Here is an 8,608-nt window from a genome sequence, read left to right on the forward strand (position 1 = left end):
GGGTCCCGTAAAGGAGCCAAGTCTGGGAGGGGCCAGGTTTCTGCTGACGATGCAGGATAGCTTTACACAGAATACCTGGACTCTTGGGCTCAAATCCAAGGAAGATGCAGCTCAGCTGATCAGAAGTTGGATTGAGGAGGTGGAACTAAGGTTCTCCACCAAAGTGCAAGCAGTCACAAGTGACAGAGGTGCTGAGTTTACAGGATTTGCTTTGCAGAAGTTCTTTCGCATGAAAGGGATACGTCACACAGTGACTTCACCCAATCAGAGGGGGGTGGCAGAGCTCCGATGTGAGGCTCTGGTCCAGGCTGCAAAGGTGTTGCTGGCAGATTCTGGGTTGCCACCAAAGTTTTGGCTGGAGGCAATCAGGTATGTGAGCTTCACCTGGAATCGTACCTACAATTCAATGATAGGTGACACACCCTTTGGTTTGTTGCATGGCAGGAAACCCCAGATTCATTTTCTGCGCAAGTTTGGTTCGGACGCATCTGTGCCAGTGCCTAAAGCTTTGCAAGGGCCAGATGGATCCAAGTTCCGGAAAATGATCTTCTGTGGGTATGAGCCAGCAGCGCGTGCATGGAGGTTTGCGTTCCCATCAGGTGATCAGAGTAAAATGCTGATCAGCAAACACGCTGAGTTCTACGAACAGGATGAAAGGTTAAAGACTCCTGTCAAGCGTGATGTTCTATCAGAATGTCTTTCTGATTCAGAGCAGGAAGGTTCTGAGGGGGAGGAAGGAGAGGCTGAGTCTGCTGATGACGATCAGGTCACTGACCAAGGTCTGGAGCAGGGTGGGGCATCTCCACAAGTTGTTAAAAGAGAGGCCAAGAGTGAGCCTAGTTCTCCAGTGAGTGTGATGGAGGGGATTCGAAAACGTGTTAAGTCAGAGGGGGAATCCCGTGATGCTGAGGACACATCTGCTGGTGATGGTGAGTCAGGGGAAGCATCTGAATTTCTGCCCAGGCGATCCAGTCGCACAACGAAGGGTGTTCCACCTGAAAGATATCAGGCCACAGGTGCGTGGGTAAGTTTCGCACAGTGTAAGTCTGATAGGTATGTGGATGTTCCACAGGTATTGTCAGAATGTGATGCAGAGGGGGTATGGGAGTCGGAACTTAAGAGGTTAAGTTGTTCCCATGATGCCTCAATATTCTGACGTCAGCTTTGGAAGCTGGGAGGAGTTTTCTGACTGTTCCTCTCGGTCTTTGAGAGAGAAAGACGCAGTTTGTCATGGCTGCGAGAAGTCCTGGAGTTTTCTGAGAAACGATGCAATAAAGAGCTGTAAATGGACAATCTGGTGCTCTGTGTATTTGTCGGAAGCTACGTGACAGTTTGCCGCTGTGTTTTACTCTGCTAGGCGTGACGGAACGAAGCAGATTGCGCCGCTGAGTGGGAAGCGTGCCGGACCGCTGTAAAGAGCTAATTGGACCGTAAATCAATTAGCAGGTCACGCACTAATAAATCAACAGTTTCCTTCCACGAATTCCCTTTTTTTAAAAAAAACATGTCCAATCAAAATGAAATGATATACAAGAGTTATATAAAGATATAAAAGATAAAAGATATAAAAAGATTCAAAAAATAGTTGCACAGCCTTTGGATTCCAAATCTCCCCCCCCCCCTTCCCCGGTTTAGATTCCCTATGTCCATCAGTCTGTATGTTGTCAGCCTGGAGGTCTCAAATCCATGGCCAGATTTCTCCCCAGTTCCACCTTGCCGGTTTTCTTTTAATTTATTTATTTTAATAATGTTTAACTTCAAACGTCCAATCTAAAAAAGGCCTTTAATTTCCTTGGTCTTTACCGCTCCTCCCTTTTTTCTTTCCATGTCGTAATCAGTCCTTTGTTCTTTTTATTCCTCACTTTCTCAGGTTTCTTGTCCTGTTCAGCTGCGAAAACGTTCTAATTCGGAAATCTGGTATCTCCAGTGGCGTAGCGTGGGGGGTGCCAGGGGTGCCGACCGCACCGGGCGCAACATCTGGGGGGGCGCGAGTCCAGAGGGAAGGGACAAGTTCCTTCCTCCGTCGGGCTCCCTGCCGCCACCGCCAGCCTTGCGCCCTAGCACGCGCGCCCCCCGCCGTCGCTGTGGCTGCGCTCCGCTCACTGCTCGCAGGAGGAGCAGCCGCTGCAGCAGCGCCGACGCCGCCACCGACGCCTGGCCGGGCACGGGCAGCCTCTGCACCCTGCCGCCGCCGCCATCCCCTCGGCCCAGCCACAGGCGGCGGCTGCTTCTGCCTCCATCCTCCTCCGGGCAAGCAGCGTTGTTTGCGTGGCAGCGCCAGCGGCAACTCGCAGGTTAGGGGTTGGGGGGCGCAAATTACTTGCCTTGCCCCGGGTTAGGGGGCGCAAATTACTTGCGTTGCCCCGGGTGCTGACAACTCACGCTACGCCGCTGGGTATCTCTACAGAGGTTTGTTGTTCAGGAACAAAAACTTACGTCCAGTCCCTTCCTTTTTTTTTTAATTTAAATTCATCATTAATACACATATACAAGCATGCAAACATACATTTCTTACAATCCTTAAAAATGTTCAAACATACTTACACTCAATCCCACAAATAGTTCCTTTCCCCATCACCATCCACCAACCCTTCACCCCACCTTTGTGTTTGACTTCCAATCTACTCAATTACAATTTCTTTCCACTTCTATTACTTTCTTTCACACACCTTTACCCTAATTTCATACTTCTTTTTCTATTACACATTGTTTTCCATCTTATTTGATATATCAGTATTTGAAACGGAACTTGTTTATTCTAATAGGAGTTCTGATTTTTCGATATGATTTTGCAAGTATCTTTTAAACACCTTCCAGTCCCTATCTATCTTTTCTTTTGAAATCCTTCCAGTTTCTTCCTTTGTTTTGGATATATTGTAATACTCCAATAATTTGGCAAGCCACTCTGTTTTTGTCGGTATTATACCACTTTTCCAGTTTTTCGCAATCAATAGCCTTGCTGCTACTGTTGCGTATAAATATAAGGTCTTATCTTCTTCCCTTAGGCTTCCTGGTACAATTCCCAATAGAAAACCTTCTGGCGTTTTCCTAAATGAGTATCTAAACATTTTTTTCATTTCATTATATATTATTTCCCAAAATTGTTTGATGTTTAAACAATTCCACCATATATGTATCATGGTACCTTTTCCCGTGTTACATCGCCAGCAGATATCGCTACAGTTTTTATTCATTTTTGCTATTCTTTCAGGTGTTAAATACCATCTATGTTGCATTTTAAGGTAATTTTCTTTCAGTATATAACACATGGTGAATTTCATATCTTCTTTCCACAATTTTTCCCATTGTTCAAACATAATATTTTTCCCAATATCTTGCGCCCATTTAATCATTGATGCTTTAACCAATTCATCCTTTGTTTCCCACTCTAAAATCAGATTATACAATTTAGATATATTTTTTGATTTTTCTTGTATTAAATATTTATCAAATTTTGATATTTCTTTTTCAAATCCTAACTTTTTGTCTTTTGCTAATCTATACTTAATTTGAATATATTGGGACCAATCACTAATATGAGCTTTAATCTCTGTGTAGTCCTTTAATTCCAATTCTCCGTTTTCTTCCTTTAATACAGTTTTATAGGTAGCCCAATTTTCTTTCATATTTAATTTTTTCACTGCGACAATTTCTGCTGGCGATGCCCACCAGGGAGTTTTCGGTTCTAAGAGTCTCTTACATTTCTCCCATATTTTATATATAGATTTTCTGATTATATGCCCTAGGAAGCCTTTATGTACTCTCACTTTTTCATCTATTAAATAGGCATGCCATCCAAATCTCGTCTCTACTCCCTCTAAACCCAATACATCCGAGTCATCTAATTTGATCCATTCCTTTAGCCAGGTCAGACCCACCGCATCGTGATATAACTCCATATCTGGGAGACCAAATCCTCCTCTCTCCTTCTTATCTATCATTATTTTGTGTTTTATTCTTGGCTTTTTCCCTGACCATATGAATTTAGCCAAATCTCTTTTCCAGTTATTAAAACATTTATCTCCTCCTAGTATTGGGATACTTTGAAATAAAAACATCATCCTTGGTAATATGTTCATCTTTATTACCGATATTTTCCCTAGTAAGGAAAGATTTAATTTTCCCCATACTTGCAAGTCATTTTTTATTTCATTCCATGTTTTCCCATAGTTCTCATTACTTAAGTCTATAGTATTTGTTGTTAAATTTATTCCAAGATACCTTATTTTCTTTTTAATTTCCAATCCTGTAATTTCTTGTAATTTCACTTTATCCTTTTCTTCCATATTTTTCACTAGTATTTTGGTTTTCCCATAGTTTAATTTGAATCCTGCTAATCTGCCATATTCGTTTATGCATTCCAATATTCTAGGTGTACATTGTAGGGGATTTTCTGTTGTGATCATAACATCGTCTGCAAAGGCTCTTAACTTATATCTTTTTTCACCAACTGCTATTCCTCTTATTTGGTTGTCCTGCCTTATTTTCTTTAATAGAACCTCTAATACTATTATAAATAACATTGGGGATAGGGGGCATCCTTGTCTTGTACCTTTAAAGATGTTGATTTCTTCTCCAAACTCTCCATTAATAATAATTTTTGCTTTCTGTTGGTTATATATTGCATTTATACCTTTTTGGAATTTTTCACCTAGACACAATTCTTTTAATAGTTTTTTCATAAATTCCCATGAGATTTTGTCGAAAGCCTTCTCCGCATCGATTGAAATCAGGGCTGCTTGTTTGTCTCTTCTTACTTGTAGATATTCCATTATGTCTATTATATTTCTGATATTATCCTTTATTTGTCTACCTTCCACAAATCCAGCCTGATTTTTATGTACTATTTTTCCTATAATTTTTTTCAACCTATTAGCCAATAATCCTGCGTAAATTTTATAATCAGAATTTAACAATGAAATGGGTCTATAATTTGAGACCGATTCCAAATCTGTACCTTGTTTTGGCAGGAGCGTTATATACCCTTGAGTCCAAGAGTCTGGAATATTCCCCTTCTCTACTGCTTCCTCTATTACTTCTTTTAGTGGGTCAATTAATTCATTTAACATTTCTATGTAATATTCTGCTGGTATGCCATCTGGACCTGGGGATTTCCCTATTTTTAATTTTTGAATTGATTCCTTAATTTCTACGGTTGATATTGGTTCATTTAATAATTTATGGTCTTCTTCTGCTATCTCTATTAATTTATTTTTCTTTATATATTCCTCTATTTCTTCTATTGGCACTTCATCTTTTTGATATAATTTTTTGTAATATTTTTCAAATTCTTTTTTAATTTCTGTCATATCCCTTATTGTCCTCTCTTCTACTTTTATTTTATTTATTAATTTTTCATTTCTTTGTTTCTTTAGCTGCCAGGCAAGGATCTTGCCTGGCTTATTTGCCCATTCAAAATTTTTTATATTTCCAAAATTTGATTTCTTGTTCTACCTCCTGTTCTATAATTTTATTATATTCTACTCTCAGTAATTTAATTTCTTGATTTAATCTCTCTTTATTTTTGCTTGCATAGGCCAATTTTTCCTTCCTTTTAATTTCTTCTAAAAGCCCCCTTTTCTTTTTTTCTTTATTCTTATATGCTATTGAGTTTGGTTGTATGAAATATCCCCTAACAACCGCCTTCCCAGCATCCCACACTGTTTTAACATCTGTCCCTTTCCTCCAATTGTTTTCAAAATATTCCTTCATCAACTTCCTGGCTCCTTGTATTACTTTTTCGTTTTTTAATAAGAAAACATTCATTCTCCACATTTTTTCCCCTTTCTCCTCTTTTCCTTTAAGAGTTAATGATACTGGATTGTGATCTGTAAGTGTTTTTGGCAATATTTCGGCATTCTCTGCTTCAATTGTCATATCCTTAGTAATCCATATACTGTCGATTCGACTATACGAGTTTTTTGGTTCTGAGAAATATGTGAACTCCTTTTCAACAGGATGTTTATATCTCCATATATCCACTAAATCAAAAATCTTTACCATTTCCATAAAGCTTTTTGGCAGCTTCCCTTCATTCCCCCCCCCTAAAAGACCCACCATTACCCTCCCCACCGAAAGCAGCGACAAATGGCTGTATTTGCAAAAGACAAAATTCCTCGCTGGACTCAATAACAGAACTAGAATGACTAAATGCTGTTAACCAGCCACCAACTCAAAAACGGATTCTACGCTTACTGTCCTGGAATATTGCAGGGTGGGGAAACAAAGGCGGAGACCCAGACCTAATGAACTTCTTCAAAGATTTTGAATTAATACTTCTACAAGAAACATGGTCAACTAGAGATATTAAAATTAATGGATTCACCTCCTATACGAAACCCGCTTTGAAAACAAAGACGAAGGGCCGGCCGAAAGCAGGGTTCTGTTGTATGATCAAAGACAACTCAGGGTTTGAGATCAAGCAGCTAGAAAAATGCTTTCCACTTGCACAAGCTCTACTTTTAACACAAAAAGACGATACCTTGCTACTTGTAAACGTCTACATCCCCCCAACCAAAAACAACAGCAGCAGTGAAAATTGGTCACAGCTAACCTTCTATATAGAAAATTTGACCGATAAATACCCAAATGCTTCACTGATAATAGCAGGTGATTTTAATGCAAGAGTGGGAACCAACAATGAACAACTATGTAGCAAATTAAATTGGAATACTGATAATGATATCGCACATGCCCTGAAAATAGGACGTTTCTCCAGAGATAGGGTTGTAAACAACGAAGGCTTACGCCTACTCGAATTATGTAACAACTTTAATTTGCAGATTGTGAACGGCTCAACAGAAGGCGATAGAAGCGGGGAGTTTACATACTTCTCCCCCCGAGGATGCAGTGTCATTGACTATATTCTTGCCCCTTATAATATTATAAATTCGATCATGGACCTCAAAATTGGAACGCGTACTGAAAGCGACCATCAGCCACTATCGCTGTCTATAAACTTAAAGAACGAAACCAAAATAACTAAGTACAATATCATAGAACCTTCTCAATACAAACAAATGACTCAATTAAAATGGTCTCAGGAAATGAGTGCAGCAGTGGGGCAAAAACTCACAGCCAACCTGAGAAAACAAGTATTATCCAATTTAAAGACCACTAATCCCTGCAGTGATATTCTGAAAACTTATAATGAAATCTTCCAAATGTTTGTAGAGCTTAGTACTCCACTTAAAGGTTGGATACTTAAACATAGCGCTAGCCCCTGGTTTGACGATGAATGTTTCCAGCTAAAAAGAAAACTGCGTCAAACATTTAAAAATAATCGCATTAAACTAGAGCCCTCTTATCTCGATGAAAAAAGAAAATATCATTACATTCTGGCCGAAAAGAAACAGAAATATGCAACCCAAAAATGGCTACAACTATTTGACTCAATTCAGAGTAAAAACAACAAAGCGTTCTGGAACCTAGTGTACGGAGGACTGAAAGCCGAAAATCAACTAACCCAACCACCAATTGCAGAATCCAAATGGTCCCAATACTTTACATCTGTATTTAACAATCTACACAGTGAACTTAAAGGAAATGAGACCGCTATAAATAAAATCAATAAACTCCAGGAGTGGCCAAGGGTAGAAGAAGTGGAAATTAGAGAGATAGTTAAAAATTTCAAATCGGGGAAATCGCCTGGGCCAGACGGTCTACCAATAGAATTATTTAAGACCTATATAGATTGGTGGGCAGAACCCCTAGCTCAATTGTTTACTCTCATAGACAAAGATGGGATCATACCGGAGATATGGTTAAGATCAATAATTATCCCAATCTTTAAAAATGGCGACCCAAAAGAACCAAAGAATTACAGACCGATAAGCTTACTATCAGTGATAGGGAAAATCTACGCTAAGCACCTCCTATCCAAACTCCTTATATGGATGAAAAATTTAAATTTACCAGGGAAAGAACAAATAGGTTTCTCTAAAGGTTGCTCTACATTAGACCACTGCCTTATACTTATGCATTTGGTTGAAAAATATAGATCTCAAAGGCAATCTAAGATATATGCTGCTTTTGTAGATTTTCGTGGTGCATTCGACTCAATTGACCGCCCAAAGCTGTGGAGGAAACTCGCAGAACTAAAAATTGATCAGCGCTTATTGATTCTAATACAAAATCTATACTCTTCCAATGTCTGTCAAGTCAAACTTAACACCATAGGTCATCTTTCATCAGACATCCCAATCTCGAAAGGGGTAAAACAAGGATGTATTCTTGCCCCCTTTCTATTTAACTTATTCTTATCAGACTTGCCAGATCACCTTCAAAAAATAGAATCACATGCCCCTAAACTTAATCAGAAACCAGTTCCTCTCTTATTATACGCAGACGATGCAGTCCTACTATCATTAACGAGCTTGGGTCTGAAACGTCTTATATCTTCTCTGACCCTTTACTGCGAATGTAATAAACTCTCTATAAATTACGAGAAGACAAAAATTTTGGTCTTCTCAAATGGTTGGAAACTAGAGAAATGGAAAATAAGAGGGCAAGAAATCCAACAAGTAAAAATCTATAGGTATCTGGGAATCTTATTCCAGAGCAATCTAGGGTGGGCAAGTCATCGCACAAATGCCATAAAACAGGCAAA

This window comes from Podarcis bocagei, assembly GCF_964188305.1.
Source record: "Podarcis bocagei genome assembly, chromosome: W".
Lineage (NCBI taxonomy): Eukaryota > Metazoa > Chordata > Lepidosauria > Squamata > Lacertidae > Podarcis > Podarcis bocagei.